Source organism: Spermophilus citellus (genome assembly GCF_964194105.1).
Source record: "Spermophilus citellus genome assembly, chromosome: 5".
NCBI lineage: Eukaryota > Metazoa > Chordata > Mammalia > Rodentia > Sciuridae > Spermophilus > Spermophilus citellus.
This window is the reverse complement of record NC_138186.1, coordinates 83,716,864-83,741,019: the sequence shown is the minus strand read 5'-3', so window position 1 is coordinate 83,741,019 and position 24,156 is coordinate 83,716,864. Positions and strand designations below refer to the sequence as shown.

The following is a 24,156-nucleotide window of genomic DNA, read 5'->3' as shown; positions in this document are numbered from 1 at the left end:
AGAAAGTGATTGCTTTTTGAGGGCAGAGACAACAAACAGAGGAAAAACAATTTTTTAAAAAATACTGCATAGTTTTAAAGAAACAGCAAAAGAAGACAAATGGGACATTGGAATAGGCAAGGATTTTTTGACAAGAACCAGTAAGCTCAGGAAACAAAAGAAAACAAAATAGATACAGGGACTACATCAAACAAAAAAGTTTCTGCACAGCAAAGGAAACCATCAACAGAGTGAAGCGACAACCTACAAAACAGGAGAAGACAAAGTATATATCTAACAAGGAATTGATAGCCAAATATCTGAGGAATACCAAAAACTCAAGAGGAGAAAAGCAAATTACCTGATTAAAGAATGGACAATAGACCTAAACAGTTATTTCTCAAAAGAAGACATGCAAATGGTCAGCAGGCATGTAAAAAAATGTTCAACACCACTAATGATCAGAACTGCGAATCAAAACTATAGTGAAATAATGGGTATTATCAAAAAGAAAAGATAACCAGTACTAGCAAGGATGTGGAGAAAAGAGAGATCTTGCCTACTCTTGGTGGAGATGTAAGTTAGTATAGCCATTATGGAAAATAGTATGGAAGTTCCTCAAAATATTGAAAATAGAACTATAGTATGAAAGGAAATTAAATCAGTGTGTAAAAGAGACACCTGCACTCCCATATTCATTGTAGCACTATTGTCAAAAGAAATGGAAACAATCTAAGTGTCTGTCAACTGATGAATGGATACAAAAGTGTGTCACATATACAAAGTAGAGTCCTATTCAATGATTAAAAAGAACAAAATCCTGTTATTTGTGTCATCATGGACAGAGCTGCAGATCTTTACGCTAAATGAATAAGCCAGACACAGAAAGACAAGTCTGTATTTCACTCATACGTGGAATCTAAAAAAGTTTATCTCTCCAGGCATGGTGGTACACTCCTATAATCCTAGTGGCTCTGGAGGCTGAGGCAGGAGGATCATGAGTCCAAAGCCAGCCTCAGCAGCTTGGAAAGACGCTGTCTTTAAATAAAATATAAGAAAGAGGGAAATAGTGATCTCATGGAAGCTGAGACTAGAATAGTGGTTTTCAGAGGCTGGCAGGAGTAGAAGGAAGGGAGGTATAGGCAAAAGTTGATCAATGGGTACTAACTTACAGTTAGATGAAATAAGAAGTTCCTGTGTGCTATGGTGTAGTGGGATGACTACAGACAATATCAGTAAAGTACTGTACATTTCAAAAATCTAGAAGAAAATGTTTTTGAAACTTTTTATCATAAAGAAGTGATAATCAAGTAGACAGATATATTTAACCCCATTTAAGCACTGTACAATATATAATATATACGGGTACCAAAATATCACATGGAAACTCAATAATATGTACAATTTTTTTTGTATCAGTTAAAATAAATTAAATTAAAAAAATAAAAATCAGGAGTAAGAGAGTCAGGCACAAAGATATTAAAAATGAGTACAGAGTTTAAATTGAGAAAAATAGAAGAATATGGCAATTGGAAAAAGCAATGTATGACATAGACAAACAGAAAGAAAAACAAAAAATGTGGGGAAAACAATTATAAATTGTTGTTAACCACTTCTAAATATTAAAGGAAGTTTAATTAATCTTTACTTTTTAAAAAAGCAGTACTATTTCTATCTTTAGATATTTTAAATGCCTCAATGGGATTTTTCCCCCCTCAGAACATTATGAAATAGGAGAGCATATGGAGTTAAAAGGAAAAGTTTTATTATTATCATAGGACTCTATTATAATAAAATTTTATTATCATAGGGAAAAACTGGAAAATTTTAATGAGGAAGTTTATATAGTCATTATATAAATCTTTTATGTTTACACAGCATAAATAGGCTAATCTGCAGAGAGATGGGAACTAGGGAACACCTTCTAAGAAAACCTTTTCATTTTGAGCAATGTATAAACTTTATAAGTTGCAAAACTAGTATGAGGTCCTCTGTGCCCTTCATCCAGCTTCTCTCAGTGATAACATTTACATAGTTAGAGTATTTTATCAAAACCAGAAAATTGCCATCAGAACAATATAATTAACTAAACTACAGAACTTACTCAGATTTCACTTTTTGCAGCCTTTTGAATATGTGTGTAGAATTTTATAAAATTTTCTTACATATGTAGATTTGTGTAAGTACTGCCATAATTGAGAACTTTAGAAAGCCAAGGAGCACAAGATACAGAACTGGAGGGTACTCTGGAAGGGAGCACCCTGGAAGAAAATGTCCACATGAAGGATGAAGTCATGACTCAAATGGAGACACATGGGTGATGTGATATGGATGATGGTTATAACCAGAATTTTTAAAAAGTCATGTATTTTCTCTCATTATATCAAAGAAGACATTTGACATTTGTTTTTTAGGGTAATGAGAGCAAATATGAACAGAGCAGGGAGGAAGAGTAGGAAGAAAAGAGTAACATTAATCAGTGACATGAGATGGGAGGGAAAGGGAGAGATGAGGAAAATTGCATGGAAATGAAGGGAGACCCTCATTGCTATACAAAATTACATATAAGAGGTTGGGAGGGGAATGGGAAAATAAACAAGGTGAGAAATGAATTACAGTAGATGGGGTAGAGAGAGAAGAAGGGAGGGGAGGGGAGGGGGGATAGTAGGGGGTAGGAAAGGTAGCAAAATACAACAGTTACTAATAGGGCATTATGTAAAATTGTGGATGTGTAACCGACATGATTCTGCAATCTGCATTTGGGGTAAAATTGGGGGTTCATAACCCACTTCAATCTAATGTATGAAGTATGATATGTCAAGAGCTATGTAAAGTTGTGAACAACCAATAAAAAAAAAGAAAAAAAAAGAAAAAAATAAAAAAAGTCATGTATTTTCATAGTTGGAAAAATGATATTATCGTTCAGCTAATAGAGATACACTATATAAGAAAGCTATTTTAAGAAAGGTAAGTATATGGAATATAAGACCAGATGATTTAAAAGAAAAAAGTGGAAACATTAACTATGAAGGAAAGAAATATGACATTGAAAATATAAAAATAAATGTTGGTAAGCAAAAAACCCCCCTATTTTGAAGGCTTTAACTTTCAACAGACTTGAGAAAATATAAATATATTAGCATGATGAAAGAATGGTCCACCCTCAATGCCAAAATTTACATGTGTTAGAGAAATGGCTTTGTTGTTGTTGTTGAAACAAGGGTATGCGATGACTGAAACATGGGAACATCTGATCTCACTGTGAAAATACAAAATAACTTGTATTTTTCTTACAAACTTGTATTCACTAATGGATTTATGTGGATGTAGAGATAAAGATATTGAGGAAGAATGCATTCATAAAGAATAAAGTCATTTGAATGGAAACAACTGGCAATACGGACCATAGTCTATGTCAATGGTGCAGAGAAAATCCATTTTCCAGGCTTCTTTTTCTCCAAACAGAACCCATCTCCTGTGACAGAAGTTGAGCTTGCTCTGTCAATATTGTTTCCAGCAAGACATTGATATAAAATCCATCCTGGCAGATGGAACTTGAGAGAAAGCATGCTAGCAAGTCTTCCAGGAATTTTTTGCTAGATTGAAAAAGAAGAGCTGAAATCCCTCTCCCACTTCCTGTTATTGATATTCTGTGAAGAGATGGTTCTTGGATTTCTTGTAGCCATTCTACAAACATAAGGCAAGGACAAGAGGATTACAGAAAAGGAGAACAATATTTCTTGCCAGTGAATTAATTCTAGATATACTCTGTCTCTGGGCTTCCAGTTATGTGATAAAATAAAACCTTATTACTTTAGTCAGAGTACAAAAGCATCCTGATATTCAGTCAGCTAAGGATCACAAAGGAATGCAATAATCACTACTAGATGCCTACTATGTGTGAAGCTCTATACTATGGCCTTTACATTAATACCTTTTTCCAAAGAAATGTCTATGAATACATGGAATAGAAATGACCAGAATCCAAGAATGGCCAATGGAGGGAGGTCAATGGTTTCTTGGAGATGGAAAAAAAATTTTTTTTTTAACACCAAGCAATTCATGGTTCGAGGGATATTGGTGTTTAAGGTAGATATGAAAAGGGAACTGGAGTTATTAAAGAGAAAAATGTATATGGCATTAAGAGAGTGTTCCTTTGTAATATATTTGATGATTAAATATATTTCTCAACTTCAGAACTTGGAAATCTTAGAGATTAGGTCTAATTTGGCAAGTGAAAGGCTATTTTGAAGATTTATGATTATGAACGATTCTATCTATATGCTTCATATTCATGATACATATGTATATATGCTTCATATATAGAGATGTAAATATTGAGGAGGAATGTATCTATAAAGAATAAAGTCATTCAAATGGAAACAACAGGTAATATGGATCATAGTCTATGTCAATGCTGCAGAGAGTATCCATTTTCCAGGTTTCTTTTTCTCCAAGCAGAACCCATCTCCTGTGACAGAATTGAACTTGCTCTGTCAGTCTTGTTTGCAGCAAGACAATGATATATAAATTTTATCTATCTATCTATCTATCTATCTATCTATCTATCTATCTATCTATCTATCTAAAATGTGATTCTGTGGTGTTTTCCTTGAAAGGAGAAAATTTTGTAAATATAGGAATTAGAGTTTTCTCTAGGAATGCCATTCTCAGTTTTTACCAAAAATATACATTCATCTAGAGAATGAAGTTGTTTGTCCATATTGAGAAACGATGATTTAAGAGCATCACTCTTGAACCATGCCTTTTGAAAGGGAAAAACTTGACCAATATAAATGATTTTGTTCAATAGTTGTCATGAATTTAATCAGCAAACTTCATAATATCTACCTTACTAGAAATGCTGCCATATATACATATTTTAGTGCTATATATTTTAATCTAAATATAGAAACAATTTTAAAGCATAACTTTAAAGCATGCAAATTTTTCCTCTATATGTATGTATGAATTTTTCAAAGCAAAAAACTATTTTTAAAGTTAAATGCCATGGGAAAAATTTAGAATAATTTTATTCAAATGTATACTCCATTTATAGTTCTACTAGCTATGATTCAGCTTAAATTCCACCCTCTCCAAAGACTTCTCTAAGCCTTTGAAGCCTTTACTATTTGTTCTCCATTTTGATTCATATCATGTTTTCCTTCCTCTATCTTTCTTATCACTGAGGAATGCAAGTTCTATGAGATAGTATTTACATATATTAATATGTCATAGTGAATCCAACCACCATGTACATTCATAAAAATGGGGCCCTTATCAGAATAAGATATATCCCATGCTTACATAATTATATTAAGTTGAATTCTATTGTCATGTATATCTAAAAAGAAACAATAAAAATAGATTTTGAAATGCCCTTCAAAAGTTCATGTATGATAAAATTCAAGAAATTTAATAGTAAAATAATTGAAATATGGGAGCCTTAACCTAACCAGTACATGAATCCCTTGGTAGGGATTAACTGTGTTGTAAATGTAGGGAGTTAGCATGTGGTTGGAGGAGATGGATCCCTGTCTGTGTGCCTCTGGGGTTTATATTTGGTCCTTGGTTAGTGGAGCTCTCTCTCTCTGCTTCCTAATTGTCATGCCTGGAGTTGCTTCTATGAGGTAGAATTCTTTATGCATTTTGTTTTCTTATGTATCCCAGGAGTTTGCTGAATTCCTGGTAAATAGTAGGCATCAAGAATGTTTATTGAGTAAATTAATGAGTATATTTTTTATTCTCCAGTTAAATTGTAAACTTTTGCAAGAGTGAGGTCTATGCCATATTCTTGTGTATCCTCTCCTGCAACATAGGGGTCTATTAGCAAAGTAACTGTTAATAATCAAATTGGATGATACAGCACATACTGAGAAGTCCCATTATTTCAGGTCACGAGTGACTCTCTTGGGTGCTATTTTCTCTCCTTGACTTGTAAATATGCAATACATACAAATTATTTTACTATACAGATGATAATATATGCTCTGAGGTCTTTTAGTTTGTGCTTAATCCCAAAGATAGAATATCAAGGCCAGAGTTGAGGCAATTGTAAAGGCTTTTGTGAACTTGTTCTGTATGTAAAGATGTCCTTCTTGTAGAAGATGCCAGTGTTAGAAGTGGGTAGGCAGTCTTTGCTTTGCATAGTAGTGAGGCACTGTGAACATGATTGAGATGGAAACCATGCAAAGTGATGATAGTAATCAATGGGCAAAATTATGATTGATCCATAAATTTTAAGTTTTTTAAAATAAAAACATTAAAATGCTATCATGGTTAGTTATAAATGTATAAAGAAATGAAACAATTAAAACTAACATTTGTTCAGTACACTGTAACTTAAAATATTAAAAGCATTGAGAATAAAAGTTAAAAAAAATCTTAAGAATAGTATGATTCCACATATAAGTGAGATCATGCAGTATTTGTCTTTCTGTGCCTGGTTTATTCATTTAATATTATGTTCTGACTTGATCATTGTAAAATGTACTTACAAATCTAAGTATCACATTGTATCTCATAAATATGTATAATTATGTGTTAATCAAAAATAAAAAAGAAAAAACAAAGAAATTATTTTGAATAATGCTTGTTTTCTTCTGGCCATATAGTTACTACTAGGAAAGAGAGTCATGCACAGCTTGTTGCTACCTGCATTGCCACATAAGATTGGCTTTAGGCCCAGAACATTTCCTAATTGGAAGATTAAGAGCCCTCAAAGCCTGTGGTGGGTTTGCTGCCTTGTAAAGGAGTATCATTCCCTATTCTGGGCTTGATGTATACCATTTTGTTCTGTTTAGGCATATGTGTGTCTATGGCCCTCAGGTAGGCCATGAACTTCCTGTATTTCAGATTCCACAAGGAAGGGGTCAAAGTCTGGGGTCTTTTTATTGCAGCTCAAATAGGAATATGTAGTACTACATCACCCATATTGGCTGCCAAGTGAAGCCACTGGCCAAGGAACCACCATCACATTGGTGGGGGCTAGATCTTGTACATTGTCTTTTCTCTCTTTTATGTAAATGTGGTCCTAGTTGAGTGTGGTGTTATTCATTCTCAATAACCTTGAATGATTCACTGATCTCTTCCCTGGGAGACATCTGACTGCCCTCTAAATTTAGCTACATGGTTTGGACACCATCAATATTGAGTTATATGGAACAAGCAAATTTTCTGTGACTTGAAAAATTGTCATTCTCCTTTATAAGTCTGGATTGGCTTCAAACATTTTGTCCTTTGAATGCTTATGGCATGCAATACCTCCGAGAGTTCCTTTAATGTGGATTTTTTTTCTTCTAATGTCCCTTTCTCTGAGACACTGTCATCATTTTCATCATGACCAAAATTTCCTTATGTGTGTTAATAGATTAGCCATCCCCAAATTCTTCTGGCTACATGTCTATTTCTTCCATAACTCCATTTATGTTTGATTTAAATTTCTTTTTTTGGCATTATTACTTATTGTGTCCATGGTTCTCTTTGGATGAACCATTTGTGTAAGAAGTCTCCATGGTTTAAACATGGGGGACAAGCAAACAATAAAGCTATACTTGGATGTATGTGTGTGGACTGAATAACAGAATAGCAGTGATCAAACTGAAATTGGTCAGTGATGATGCAAATTTGTCCTTTACACACTTATCAGTGGACAGAAGAACTACCAGTGAATGTTTTCTTTTATACAATTCCTCATAGCTCATATACTATGCTAACAGAAATCTGACTCTATATTATGGGGTCTGCTATTATTTGACTGGCTTTTAGTAATTTAAGTTTGTGAATATTAGAACTATGTAAAGTGAGACCTGTCTGTAGTTTGGCTCATTAATTTTAAAAATTTCTATGACAAATCTTTGGAAAATCAGTTTATTTAAAAGAAGGGGTAAACTAGAATCAAAAGAAAGTTCATCTAAATTTTCCTTATTAATTTACATATGTCTGCTATCATGTGTCATTAGATGAGATTAAAAGGCTTATTTATGGACCATACTCAATACTATATGCAGTCATCCCTTAGTATCTTTGGAGAATCAGTTCCAGGACTCTCCTCTCCTGTGGATACCCAAATCTGCAGATGGTGAAGTCCTTCATATAAAATGGAATGATATTTGCATATAACCTACATACATTATCCTATATGCTTTAAAACATCTATAGATAATGTATAATATGCAATACAAAAAAATACATAATACAATGTAAAAGCAACGTAAAGGTTTTTTATAATGCATTGTTTAGGGATTAATGACATAAAAATCTATATATGTTTGGTATAGGCATTTTAAAAAATATTTTCCATCTGTAGTTAGTTTAATCCAAAGAAACAGAACTTATGAATATGGAGAGTCTGCCTGTACTGACAAATTTGATGCAAAATTTTTAGTTAAGATTTTCAGAAAATGGACCTTTAGCTAAAATCTAATTTAAAATCTCATCTATACCAGAGGGTGAAATCTGCATGGTGGATTTTATATCTCAGCTGGTAGCACTCATTATTTCTACCACTTAATATGCTCCTGACTCATAAGCCACTTACTTCCAAGCCCTTGATTTCCATAATAGTTCTTTATACCCCTAGTCTAACATTAGCCAAAATTTCATCAGAGTGCCTTTCCAAACTATATTAAGCTATGTGAACATCATTTCCTTGGTGTCTTATCAGAATTACTGAAAATCATTTACCAAACTGAATGAAATGTTTGTGTTATAGATTTGTCTACAAATACAATGGACTGTGGTGTATAAAATTAAGACCCAATTACTTTTACTTAAGTCATTTCAGGGGCATGTATGGCACACATGTGCATACTGACATGAAAGCACTGATTATCTTTTTAGATAGCATTGCAATTTATTTTAATAATTTGTTTTAACTCAGCATTTTAATAAAATAATGCATTTACTGTAGCTAAAACTCATTTTTTAAGTAGCTAGTTGATTTTAATCAGGGCTTTCATGTTCCTTAAAAATAAACATTCAAATTTAAAATAGTTTTAATTTATCCTGTTACAAATGCTAGAATTGATAAAAAAATTTTTTTTGGCCTCTAATGACATAGGTTCTTATCTTCCTATTAAAAGTGTGAACTTAATTTGAAAGCTTAATAATGGTGAGACTTGGTGAGAACATAATAATTTACACTGGGTAAAGCTTGGTGCTGCTTCTTCTCTAATGTGCGATAATTGATGATAAAACAATGGCCATTGATGAGTGATGCTTGCACAGCACTGCTTGTTCCTCTTCATGAAGGAAAAGTATTATTATCTACGGTACAAAATGTCAGTGGAGAACTGTTTCCCTGTGAACTCATAAAGGACACTTCTCAACTGGCATGGTAAATTAGTCCACTTGCTCTAATCACTCACATAAAGTGGTGTGTGTGTGTGTGTGTGTGTGTACGCACACATATATAGAGACGCAGAGAAAGAGAGAGAGAGAGGAAAGGAGGGAGGGAAGGAGGCTGTTATCAACTTCTTCGCAAGTCATTTAGTATTTGTGTTAATGTTCTGTCATTATAAAAGAGGTGAATAAAAAAATACAGCATCTCAAAGGACTAAAGAATTAAATATAATAAAAGAATCCTTTAACCTATACTCACATTTATTCTCTTTTAAGAATTAATAATAGACATTGTAAACTTTCTTTGGATTACTAAAAAATCTATGACAGAATTTTAAAGCAATATTGAATGTTTTTTTTACACAAATGAATACATAATTAAGAGCAAAAGGAAAAATTTTCCTCAAATAAAGTTACCTAATTACCTAACCATTTTGCCATCATACATAATATTATGATCATTCCATTTTTAATGTTGCCTAAGTGAAGTGATTTTAAGTATCATATATGTACCATTAAGTTGAAATTTTAATACAACCAGATTATAAAGAAATTCACTTCATGCACCTCCCTTTTCTAATCTTACCAGTTGAGATAAGCATGATTGGTTCTCTACTGTTATAAATATCTGTTCTGTACTTTAGAAGTCACTACATAATCTAAAAGAGCTGAAATTTCCAAACATAAAGGTTTGGAAATGATGAGGAGAGGGAAATGCTATTGACCCTGATTTGATTATTGCTAGCCATATATATGTGTATACAGGAGCTTATTAATATATGCAATTAATACATGTTAATAAAAACAAACCCACAAATATCAGGGAGTACAATAACAACAAAAACAATTTAAATCTTTTTTTGGAAGGGGAAATTTTGCCTGGGTTTTGCTTTTATTTATTTATTTTAAATAAATTTTATTTTATTTATTTTGATACTAGGGATTGAACCCAGGGGCACTTTACTACTGAGTCACATCCCCAGTTCTTTTTATTTCTTATTTTTAAATTTTGAGAAAGGTCTCACTATGTTGCTTAGGGCCTAAGTTTCCGAGGCTGGCCTTGAACTTGCAATCCTCCTGACTTAGCTTCCCAAGCAGCTGGGATAACAGGTATGTACCACCACATCTGGCTTGGATATTGTTTTTTTAATTTTAGGAGTTTTTACTGGTGCATTTTATTTATACATAATATTGGGGTTCATTTTGACATAAACCATACATGCACAGAATATAATTTGCCCCACTTCAGTCCCCAGTATTTCCTCTTTCCTTCTCTTTCTCTCTCTCCCTTTCCCCTTCCTCCACTGAACAGGTCTTCCTTCTATTTATTTATAGTTTTTAAAATTGTTGCTTTATAGATATAAAGGTGTAATTTATAGTGGTATATTCATACATGTACATAGCATAACTTGGTAGATGTCATGTAATGCTGCATGCAGAGTTTTAAAAAACATTCTTATGGTTTTTCCCTTAAATATATCCTGGTAATCTCATTGCAGAGATACTTTACTAAAAGTATGTACTGGCACGGTCTGGTCTATTGTGGCCTTCTTGGAAGTGGTTTACACAAAAAGAGAAATTAATTGCATTCAGAAAGTGTGGAAGTCAATCATAAGTACAACTCGACTTTAAGGGTTTGGTGTATATATTCTTACTGCATGTTTCTCTAAATATATGAAACATGACAATATACTACAAAATAAAAATGAGTGGAAACTGAATTGGGAAGACTTAGGGGTATTGCTGGAAAGGGCACTAATTGTGAATTACTTTAGTGAGCTACATTTAGACCAAGAGTCTTTCCCAAACTTGCTCTCCTTCCTCATTTCAGTGGATGCCACCTGAGTTTCAGTCCTGATCTGAGACATAGGACAGGCTGTTCAACCCTGCAGCACATCAGGCAGGGCTGATGGAATAGAAGGTAACAAAAATCTGCCAACGTACTCTTGAGGTGAAATTTTCAATGTTGTCTAAGATTTCATCTGAAGTTTAGTAACAGGACTTGAAATCACAAAATCTCAAAGCACTTTTTATAGACTATTATACAAATGCTCATTTCATTGCAATATAAAATATCGTCCCTTTCCCACTTTGGACTAAAATCTGTCAGAAGGAGAAGGATAAGTCCCTATAAAGAATCAACAGAATTAAATATTTATCCAATCATTACATTAGAATAAGTAGGTGGTGTGCCAGTGAATGTTTCACAACTAATTCACCAAGGTTGGGGGGCAAGGTTGTTAGTATGTGTGTCAGGGTGATTGGTCATGTGTAGAATTTGTTGATTTCTGTGGTGTAAATACCTCCACTATGGCTGATTTCAAGCTTCCAATGAAGTGTCACTGAACTTGAGCTTGGAGCAAAACGCTCAGTAGCTCACGATTTAATTAAGATTTCTATTATGCAGATACAATTCATAATTTCAAGAACATAAACAAAATAGGGTGATGAATTTTGATTGTTTTGTTCTTAATATAATTTATTTAATTATAAACTTATACAATGAATAATTCAGTAATGTGTATGACTTACACCTGGATCACAAAATTCCTGAAAATTTTACATCCAGCTCTCATAGGCTGGTATGAACTACTTCCAGCATACTCCTAAGATATGCAGACTTCTATGTTTCTATAAATATCATGAATATGTCCTACTTACTCATGCTTAAATTATTGTTTGTGTTCTATTTAATATTGTTAAAGAGTTCATTTTAAATATTATTAGGAAGGCTGCAGAGAAACTTATTACTTAATAACTAGTTTTACTGGGGGAAAAAAAACCATGAAATGGAAGTAGTTCATTATCAACTAATACTATGTGTATGTGTATTTATGTATGTAGCGGAGTATCTTCATCTCTATCTGTATTTACATTATCTGTCTTTTCGTATCTATCTTAAAATGGTGAAATTTATATATATTTATCTATATATAAATATGAGTATGTTCTGAAAGAAGCATCTCAATTAATTTCAGGAGAAACAGCTCTGCAAAATATAATTTTATAAAACTAATCATACATATTCTTAACTCCATTAGTAAGCATAGATAATTTTTGATGTATTACTTTATTCCCACAGTCTTTAAAGAATAACTTGTTTTATGTAAATGACTATTGAGGTTAGAGAGAGATAGGAGAGAGATAGGTGGAACACAAATAAATTCAATATAGGTAAATATATATATTTAACCTGAAATCTACTTAAGGTAAGATTTTATATTTTGTTTTCAACATACTAATGTCTTCAGAAAGTGATCTTTTCAGTAAATTGCAAGCAATGATGATAGTTTTGGTATTTAAAGAATGGAAATAAAGCTTACTCAGAAAACTGTGACATATTGTAAATTGAAGGACCAGTAGCAGACTTGTTTAGATCATAGGCGTCTTTGTTGAGTTGGTCCCAGATTAACAGCTGGAAATGAGCTCAGTTCCTGACTGCTGAGTACTAATGAATACTGCTAACTGTTGACACACATTACAAGAGGCACAAAATTGTATTTTTCAGAAAGTGTCATTGAACTAATAATTTCCAATGTATGTTGACAAGTTTAAATAGCAGAGACTTTCAGCAAGATGTTCAGTGTGTCCACTAAAGTCTTCATATGATTTGTTTTCTAATGGACTACTTGAAAAGGTAGTAACAACATTGTCCTTAATCTGATAATATATTGTATTACTGCAACATCTTCTTAAATTATTTTGGAACACAGTCGAACTTTAGAAATTATTCTCTTCAATTATTTATGAGCCAACTTCTAAGCAATCACTTAGTTTGGGGTTTTGAATGTCTTTGCAAAAATTTTCCTGAATACAAGGAATATTTGTTAGGCAAGGACCAAAGTTCTCTTTCTTTTTAGTGTATAATGAGTCACAAAGATTTTTCCATTTAAAAATAATGGAAGAGATTAGGAGACATTTAGCCTATATTTGAGGAAAATATAATTTGCTCTTTATACACTTGTCTCCCATGGGGCCATGAGTTGGAGATACTTACTGCATAGCAGCTACCCCAGAACAGGTGAGCCTCCAGCAAGTAGCACTCACCCAGGAAAAACTGGTTTGCAGAGAGGCTCCAGGCCTTGGCCTGGAAAGGCAACAGTCTACAATGTTTATATGACCTGTTCATCTGAGGATTTCACACACTTCATAAGCATTCACTTGTCAATTTTCACAGCATCTCCAGGAACTAGATAAGTGTGAAAAATTATTATTCCCACAGGAGAGTTGGGGGCAAGAGTCATCCAGGAGACATGTTTGCCAGGTGTCACAATGAAGCTGAAGGAGTGCTTCTACTGTGCCCTTAGTAGGCTCGCAATGAATACCATTTTATGGATCTGAATCAGAGCCTGAGTGCAGAGACCACAGATCCACCACTCTTTTTACACAGAAAGCAGACCTCAAGCAACTCTGAAATAAATGTCATTATAGGTCCTGCAAACTGTGCAAGCCACCTCAGATAAGTAAACTACTTTAGATGGGAACAAAAGTCCAGACATTGACTCATATTTCATTTGAATGGCAATTCTGGTCTCTCTGAAATTGACTGTTCTAGACAGATCCAGCCTTTCATCTCTCATCTGACAATAAACCTCTTTAGAAATCACAAGTACTTCTAAATAAATATTTTCTTATGTGGGTAACTAACCCTGATGTTATACAATTTCTTGCCATAAAAGAAATCATAAATTGATTAAGCTTACAAGAAGAAAACCAGCAAAAATTGACACGATCAAAACACAGACCCTGTAGACCAACACATTTGGATAAAGAATATGTTTGATTCAGAAATATGTTTTTAAACATCAGAGTGTTTAAGATTTAGTTCTGAGTGTTTATTATAAATTCAAAGGAGTTGGAGACTCTGGGCTATTTGTGAATTACTGGAAATAAATCTCCCACAGAGTGTGGAAGGGAAGGTTCTGTCGGAATGCATGACAGAACCGATGATTCCAAGACTCCCAGTGCCCATGAGACACTCAAAGAAGGCCTCTCCCTCTTCAAACATGAAAGGCTATGTAAAAAGAAGTTGCTGGAATCTTTCAGGCCTCTCTCCCTACTCTTTTCCTCTGAATATGCTTGGTGGGCTTTTAGAGTCTTGCCACACCATGGCTTTTCACATGCTAGCATGAAGCCTCACAGCTCTAGATCATGATTCATCTGTATCTTTCACACCTGCTTTAGAATAGTGTGCCTTTTGAGGAATCAGAAATATCTGCCTTCAGAGGCTGGAAGAGTAGTGTTCACTCAGTTGCAACCTATGCTTTGCTTTGTCAGTTGCTGTACGGTATGCATCTCTAGTTACTTTATTATTGGTGAATTTTTTTGTGTGTGTGTGATAAGTCTTCCATTTGTGTGTGTGATAAATCTTCCATTTTTCATCAAAAATAAAATCACCCTTAATAAAGAAAAAGAAATATCTGCCCTCATCTTCCTCCACACCTTAATAACACTGATCATTGTTTTTGTCCTCCTCTATTTACTTGAATATTTAATAATCACTTTGGGGTAATTTAAATTTAACAATTTAAATTTCAAATTCTGATGCGTATCTGCTTAGTTAAACTGGCATGTCACTCCTTTGTAGTCATTGTTGGCTGTTTTACAATGGAACAGATTTGGACAGTGTTATGGGTTAGATATGAGGTGTCTCCAAAAGCTCCTTTGTAGATGCAAGAATGCTCAGAGGTGAAATAATTAGATTGTGAGAACTGTCACCTAATCAGTCCACCCTAGTTTGAATGGACTGACTGGGTGTACTGCAGGCAGGTGAGGCATGAGTAGAGGAGTAGGACCACTGGGGGCATGCCCTGGAAGGGTGCATATTCCCTATGACCCTTTACACCACCCCCTTCTTTCTGCTACCATGAGCTGAGAAACTTTCTTCTGATGGGTTTTTCGACCATGATGCTCTGCCTCACCTGGGGGACAGAGAAGTGGAGATAGTCAACTGTGGACTCAGATCTCTGAAACCAAGAGCCAAAATAAACTTTTCTTTCTTACAGTCATTCTTGTCAGGTATTTTGGCCACAGTGATAAAGCTGATTAACATAGAAGAGATGTTTAACATGTCTATTAGGGATCTTAAGACTGGAATGGTGTTTTTATAAGCTTCCCTCTGGCCATATCTCTTTTAAGTTAGACTTTTGGGGAAGGTGAAGAAGAGTTATTTGAGTGACAAAGCCAGATCAAAATCTCCTTGTCTTCATTCCAAATTGCAAAGGAAAACTTTAATTTTAATCTTGTTAACTGTGAGTACTCTTGTTATTAATGAGTATTAGTCAATGTTAATGTCTATCAACATAACGTTTTTTATTGATGGTCAATTTTATCAATATTAAAAAGTTTTCCTGAGAGTTTATTATGAAGATAATACACAAGGAGGCTACTGATGGTCTTTCAAGGGCCCAGCAAATACCCCAACTGTAGAACCCTTGCCTCTTCTGGAACATGGACTGCGCTAGTTTAAGATATTTCCTTGAACACTGGATGATTTCCGCTGGAGTTGTCTTTTCTAGCAAGTTCTCTTTAGATATTTACAGCTTGTGATGTGTTATTCTGATTATATCAGCAAGTTTAGTTTAAATCTTGCAGCTACTTAGCTTTCCTCCTCTAAGGAAGGTCATTGATGACAGCCTTTGTAAGTTTCAGAGACGGTTTGGTTTAGAAGTCTCCATCGATTTCTCTCTGGTGAAGAGAAAGGGGTGCAGAGGATGGAGGCTCTCCTCCCAGGCAGAGTTGGGCTGCTTTTCCTTTTCTGAAAGTTTTTTTGTAAAATGCAAATATAAATTGTTGGCTATAAATGTAATGTCAAGCTGGGGTGGAGGGGTAAGCTCATTAGAAGAGGAAATAGAGGTGTAGGAAGAATCTAGTAAAGGTTAAAAAGCCAAAGTTTTTAATTTTAAGCTTTGCCTCAGGCCAACTTTCAATCAAGATCCTTTACTCTAACTCTTCTGGTAAATTGCTGTTAACTAGCCTTCTATCATCATTAAAAGATTCTACTGGAGGACAAGGAATTTTTTTTTTCCGAAGACATCAATCTCACATGTTCTAGAGAAGGTCACTAGCTATCTTCCTTATGCTCTGTTCCACCTTATTCTCTAGCACAGGCCAAGGAACAAGGCAGAGGTTTTCACACATAGATTTAAAGGCACAAGCTCCATTTTTAGGTCTTCTAAGGAGCCCATTTATCTAAATCAATAGGATTCTTATTAGTGCTTCCAATTCAGAAGACCGTACCTTTATAATAATACCTTCATTACTCAACACATTTTTGGAATTGATTAAAATAAATTGCAACAAAACTTGAACACTTTGACAGTTGACACCTTTTTGCCCTTTGAGGGTAGATCTAATTCTTAACACCCAAATGTCATTCAGAGACAAGTTTTGGTGAAGAAGGTAACTACTCAGGCAGGGAAATCCCCCTTTTTTAAAAAAAAAAAAAGTTGTGGGGCTATAAAGATATCAAGCTGCATTGTAAAGGCTGTGGCTTATTTTTTTCCACATTATGGTTTGGATTTTAAGTTAACTTATGTATTTATCTATTTACTTATAGTACCAGGATTGAACCCATGAGTGCTCAGCCCTTTTTAGTTTTCATTTTGAGATAGAGTCATGCTAAGTTGTGCAGGCCAGCCTCAAACTTTATCCTTCTGCCTTTGCCTTCTGAATTACTAGAATTTTACAGGTATCACCACAACACCCAGTTAGTTTGGATCATAAATGTCCCAGTGTTGAAGGCTTCATCACCAGGCAACTTAGCCTCAGAAACTTAGCAAGACCCTGTCTAAAAATCAAAAATAAAAGGGGGTGAGGATGGGACACAGTGGTTTAATGCCACTGGGTTCAATCTTTATCCCTGGTTCAAAAAATAAAAAATAAAAATTGCATGGATATAAAAATCTTAAAACATATTCATATGACCATAACATGACTTGCTGTGATAAGAGTAACTAGATGGCTCTTATTTTAAGTTGAAATATGCTAGTGGCTCTGAACATCCTCATTAAAGCAACTGATGTTTTCATGCAAAAGGTCTTGGCATTTAAATTATAATAAAGTATATCATCTTCATTTGATAATATTGGAAGTGTGAGCTCTACAGAAATATTCTGCCCAACATTAAGATACTATTCTTTTGAAAATGTGACACATCCGTGGAGATTTAATAGTTTTGGGATCAAGTTATAAGTGAGGCAATGTTCTAATAAGACCTCTTTGGGTTATTTCTAATAGCTGAATTCTATGGCAAGAATCCATGTCTCACCTGCAGGTACGTGTACATCTAAAGTTTTGCTTTAGAGTTCACTGGGACAAGATTTTAGAGGTTTGTTCTCTAGTCACAAGTGGCCATGGTTTGCAGTCACTCTTCACTCATATGTGTTTACATACTGCTGTATTTACTCCTGCATATAAACAGTGTGCCTGAATTTGTCATAAGGTGGGTAATATTAGAAATAGCCTTCTGTTTAAGAGGGTGTTGAAGAATAATAAGGCCCTTCCATAAGGTTTTCCAAACAATAGTTTTAGTTTAAGATTGATCCCACCAAAGGTATGATTTCCCAGTTATTTTGGCAGTTGCAATTATAGTTTCTTGGACTTAAATGCTTAATTAAGAGCCTTTGGAAAGTTTCGTGTCAAGCTAAAAATATTTCTAATGTACACTTTTGCTTATTCAAAGCTGCATGGAGCTGTAATTTACAAAGGAAACTTGTTTCCTTAATTGTTGTGTCAGTCAGCAAAAGCACAGGGAGCAAGCACAGAATAATCTGTTTATATTTAGCTGTGCCAATGGCCACAAAATGTCACAACCTTCATGTGATTTAGGAAAAGGTTAGGCATGTCATTTCTATAGAACAGATTACTTTACAATTTGTTTTATTTTAAAAAATTTGTGCTTAATGAGATTTTTAGCTCAATCAGTATAATTTTGTTTTTATGCAGTACTGGAAAGTAAAGACCTAAATCAGGTGTATTAGCTGATTCCTATGTTTTTGTATTGTGGTTAATCCTTATAGAAAGTAAGATTGATAGAAAGCATAAGTTACCCTGTAGCATTGGAATTACAGGGGTTTATTCTATCATAATTCTACTATGTTATTCTATCTTCAGTTACCAAAGAATGCATTTCAATATAGAATAGATCTTGGAATGAATAAACTAAAGCAAAGTGCACATTTTCAGGATGACTCATGTATTTACCAAGTGTGATGAAACAGGATAAGGGGAAAACAAAGAAAAAGGAGCCAACAGGAAGGAACAATGCCTTGCTTCTCTGCAGCAGCATTCTCTTGCTTTCAAAGCTTTTCCACATCTAAAACTTGTACCCTTGCAGAGAGCGTTCCCAGGGTGTGTTCGTATTAGATGAGCTCATCCTCTCTGAAAGGCATTGTCACACAGAGGTTACCAGCTCTACACTGAGGGAGAGTTAGATTGATGCGTGTCATAATCCAATCCTGTCATGTCCATCAGTGTGACCTTGGGTAAACTACGTAGTGTTTCTGAGCACCAGACTCCTCCTCGAAAAAATGAGTTATGATAACCATGTTGCAGGTTGTCTGGCCTCATGAGTGAGCACACTGTATGTAGTACACAGTATGCCTTTAATGAATCCTAGTTGTCAGTTCTTGTCATGGTGATTGAGATGCAGCCCTGTGGGCACAGCAAATGCTTTCCAGCTATTGTATAGACAGGGGCCAAAGGAGAATGGACAGCAGAGACTTGACAATGGACTTATTAACAGAGAAAAGTGTTTCTCTCTCTGGAAGTCCTTTCCATAGATGATGTCAAGATACTGGCACTCCTTTCCACATCACTTCAACTTTCAAACATTTTTCTTACAGTGGGCCCTCCTACACCACAAAAGTTTGCAGCCTGGTTTCTCAGAAATCCTTGCTTCATGATGTGTGAAAATTTCCAGTTAATAAAATTTGCTAATCCAATGATATTTCTATTTGTTCTATTCCTAAATTACTTTTGATTTAATTTTTTTATACTTTATGTGCATTAATCAATTTTATTGATGAAAAAACACAATTATTGTGTGATATAAGATTCACATAATGGCACATGTCTATAGTCTCAGTGCCTCAGAAGGCTAAGACAGGAGGATCCAGAGTTCAAAGCCAACCTCAGCAACGTCAAGACACTAAGCCACTCAGTGAGATCCTGTCTCTAAATAAAATACAAAATAGAACTGGGGATATGGCTCAGTGGCTAAGTGTCCTTGAACTCAATACCTAGTATTTCCATCCCTGCCCCCTAAAAAAAAGTCTGGATGCAGAGTGATATGGTATATCCATGACAGGCTCAACAGGGTATGGACATGAACGTGAGTATGCCCAAAATATACTAGTACAGGAAGTTGGGAGGATGAGGTAGATTCAGGCTGACAAGGTCCTTTGAAGCTAGACATAAGTTTTGACTCAATATGTTAAGTACTTTGCTGGTCTTCACCATCAAAGCTTCATGATCCAAAGAGTGCTTTTATAAAACTAATGGCAGTTTTACAAAAAGTTATTGCAGAGTAATTTGCAAGTGAGACTGAAAAGGGAGGATATGAAGATGTGTAGGATTTAGTTTGTAAGTGGTGGCGGTGACTGGGGCAGTGGGTTGGATTTAAGTTAGATTCTCTTGGTTTTCTATATTAAGTATTGCTGTGACTTACAATGCTACAGAAAAGCACTCTCTGCAGTTACTTTGAGCAAACTGATTTGCAGTGGTCTGGGTACTTGAAATCCATGTCTCAGTGGAGGTGAGGATGAGGGACGAATGTACAACACAGCCCTCCATTGGGGGTGAATCAGCAGCCCAGAGGCTTCATGGTATGATGGTATCAAGTAGCTATGTGTACGAGTGACATCACATGCCCACATGATAAAGGCTGCTACACACAGAAGACCATGTCCTGTCTAAACCTAGAGTGAGCCACTTGAACCACAGAAATTATTATTATATATTGTTTCTTCCTGGAGGCTGGATAGAAAATGGAGCTGAGTGGGAAATTTGCATATTTCTGTTCTCACCTAGTGTTTTCAAATATGTTTTAGTTTATTTTTTACACAGGATTGAATTCAAGTACTTACAAGGAAATTTTCTTGGGTTAATTTAAACTATAGTATGGCCTCCAAGAGCAACTAGTTCTAGGTATTTTTCAAGAAATTGTATTTGACCAATAGCCCCACATAGTACTTTGCGCAAATTAAATGATACCCTTTCCTTCAGATAATTTTTACATTTGAGTTTGAAAATTATCTTAATCTACTTTTTACTCTGCTGACAATGTATGTCTTTTATTTATCATAAGCATACACTTATTTGATCACATTGAGCATATGATAATAGCTGCTTTAAAATATTTGTTTTGTATTTCCAGTGTTTGGGTTATCTTGAGGTTGGTATCGGTTGATTATTTTTCCTTGAAAATAGATCATGTCTTCGTTGATTTGTGTCAAATAATTTTGAATTTATCTCAGACACTGTGAGGAATGTGTTGTGGAGACTCTAGATTCTCTTACCTTACTTTAAAGGGTGTTTCATTTTTACTTTTGTGGGCAGTTGCCCATGTTGGAATCAAACTGCAAACTGTCCTCCCTCCCATTGTTGGAAACTCAAGTCACCATTCAGAATGCTTTTATTTTTTGTTTATTTTTTTACATTTCTAATTCACAAATTGAACCACAGACCACGTTAGTATATATGTTATTGCGAGGTGTTTCTGGTAAATAATGGTAAAATGTTGATGAATATGCTATTATTAATTATTCCATATTATAGATATATCAAAAGATCACACTGTATCCTGTAAATAAATACATTCACAATGTTGTTTTTTTCCACCTGTGTTAGTCATAGTAAAGATGATAGGGAATATCTGTGAGTAATTACTGAACATTTATCTACTTCATTTATCACTTCCTTTTACAAAGTACTACCCACTACCCCAGGGAATACAGAGATCTAGTCTGTAAATTACTTCGATGAGAACTTTGTAGCATACTTCAACAGAAGCAAAGGAATTACTTAATCAATGATGGTATGGGTAGGAAAAGAGCTCGTGAAGTGTTGGATGGTGACACCCTATTCAGAGAATTGGTGATAGAGACCCATATTTGAAGAAATAGTGAAAAGGCTATCAAGAAACTTATTATCCATAATATATATTTTTAGGTTTCTATTTAGCCACATTCACTCAATCTGTAGTTTATTCTTTAATCCATTTTGTCAGTAATAATAATATAGATGTTTTATACTTGTGAAAGGAAACCATACTGCATAGGAAACTCAACATTACTGAGAAGTAGGTCTTTTATATTTGGTGTGTGTGTGTGTGTGTGTGTGTGTGTGTGTGTGTGTGTGAATATATACTCAACTTTTTAATATAATAATTCCCATGTGCCTTTTTTACAATAGGGCTGAATATTCTTTAATATTCATGCCTACATGACATGTTTTTCTGACCTTTTACAGGACAACCAGCATAGCTGTTAAATGTAGAGGAAAGGTACTAGGCAACTGGTTGCTCATAATTAAGAAACAGTCATCTAGCTTCTGATCTGTACAAATAACTTGAACTTTCCAAACAATAGGTTCTTCATAATTTAAATGGGAATAACAATAAGAACTACCTCATGCAGTTTCTGTTTTTATAGGATAGAGTAACTAAAGTGTGTATATTAGAACTTGGAACATAGTGCTTAATAAAAAGTAGTTACTAAATTGTTGCATTCCACCAAAGGTTTGTTGAATGAATGAATGACATAATTTTATCAACTTGAAAATTTTATCTCATACTAATCTCCAGGTGATGCTAAGTAGTTTATTTGAAGACTTACATTAAAGTGAATTAAAAGACATTATTTAAAAATCCTAGGTGAAAATAGACAATTCCTTTCAGTTCCCTATTCTAACATACTTGCAGGAAATACAATACACAATATTTATAAAGAGAATGCCAGTTATGAATCTTATGGCCACATGAATTTCCATGGTTATTTATCAGTATCTCCAATTTATAATGCATTATCCAGAGAGAATATAAAATATAGAAATTATGTAACTTAATTTCTAACAATGGTCAAGCTTAACAATTGGCTTGCAAAATGTCTCAAAATCCAACAGGTTGGTTCTTGTAAGCCAGTAGAAGCTGACTCCAACATAACACTGACCACAGAGGTAAGGGTAAAGGGCCTGGTATATGGATTTGAAGCTGGACTCTGCCACTTTCAGGTGTTACTGGTCAATTTACCTAATCTTTCTAAGTCTCAGTGATCTCATCTATATAATTATATCTACTGAGTAAAGCCATTGCAAAGATAAAAAGAACTACACGTCTAACACTTAGCACAGTGTCCAAAATATTATAATAACATAATTCACAATAATAATTTACTCCATCCTAATTAATAATAATAGTTCAATCCATGTATGATTATAAATTGTTACTGACACAATACATTGTTGAAAAATTGCTACTCCTGAAAAAAAGTGAAATTTTATTGATGAAAAAACACAATTATTGTGTGATATAAGATTCACATAATTTTTCTTCCCAGACAGCTGAAGGTAGTATACTACTGAAAATTAAAAGGTAAAAAGTGATCTTAACCAAAATGATTAATGTGATATTTAATTAGCTTGGCTATGGGAGCAGAAAGGCATTCTATCTATACATTTTAGAAGACATCTGCAGTAAGATTAAATAGGTTTCTTCTCATGTATTAAGTCTGATTAACAGATCATCATGTTGAGAAAGGTTCTGAGGCTCCTTTTAGGTTTGGCAGGGAAGCATGCTTTTAACATGTAAGGCAGCATGACTATGGTTAGTGGTAGGGAGAAAGAAATCATTGTGTCTATTGACTGTCCTTGATCTGGGCCTATGCTTACAGTGTTTGAAGAAAATTAATTTTGTACCTCAGCTATAAAGAAAAAAAAAGAAAAAAGAAAAGAAAACACCTTATGAACACATTCCTGAGCTTGAGGATATCACACATTTGAAATGAAGGTTGACTAAGATATGATGATAACTTTGTAAAAAAAATATGAAATATATAGTCACAAAGCCAGAAAACAAAACTGGCTCAATTCAATTCAGTTTTTGTTTTGTTTGTTTGATGGGAGCAGATGGAAAAGGATATAAAGTAAATGGTACTTGGAAAAAAAAGAGAAATCATTTTTGGTTCCTTTTCGATATTCTGAGAGTCATATAACACAAATAGCAATGCTAGGATATTGTTTGGGATGTTCCTTAACATGGGTTATATATGGAAGTTAAGAAAAGATTATAGGCCTTGCTTTGGTTTTCCAAGCAGTATAACAACTTAATTTCCACATATGAGAAGCAAGTCCAGAAGGATCTTGCAACGGAGGACCAATTCTAAAGTTCCTTAAGTTAACAGTGTAGGATTTAATTGTGCCTTGACCTTAACAACAGACATCTTCATATTCTGCAAAACTAATTGTATCACACTCTTGACATATGTCAGTCTACCTATAATCAGGTTTACCCAAATTACAAAAACCATTTCCTAGATTCTGCTAACATTTTCTGAGGCATTCTTTTTAGAGTTTGCCTTCAAAAAGCCCAAATCACTATCCTATTTAGGTATATACTTCCACGTCAAATGAACATCTATAATATTTAGTACTAAAGTTCTGACTGGGAATAAGAATTACTTTTGGGAAGTACAGGTCTTGGCCAATTATCCTAATTTCAGGGTTATACAAGCCCCATTTAATGAAACTCTCTCTCTCTCTCTCTCTCTCTCTCTCTCTCTCTTAAAGTTTAAGAAGTACAGAAAAGTACAAAGAATAATATAACAAACACGTATTCAA

General features: G+C 34.3%; 1 protein-coding gene across 5 annotated transcripts in view; it reads right to left on the bottom strand.

Annotated features, from left to right (window-relative positions):
• The window catches only part of KCNQ5 (potassium voltage-gated channel subfamily Q member 5), a 551,365-nt gene that overhangs the window by 316,317 nt on the left and 210,892 nt on the right, over positions 1 to 24,156 (bottom strand). The gene's annotated exons all lie outside the window — the stretch shown is intronic.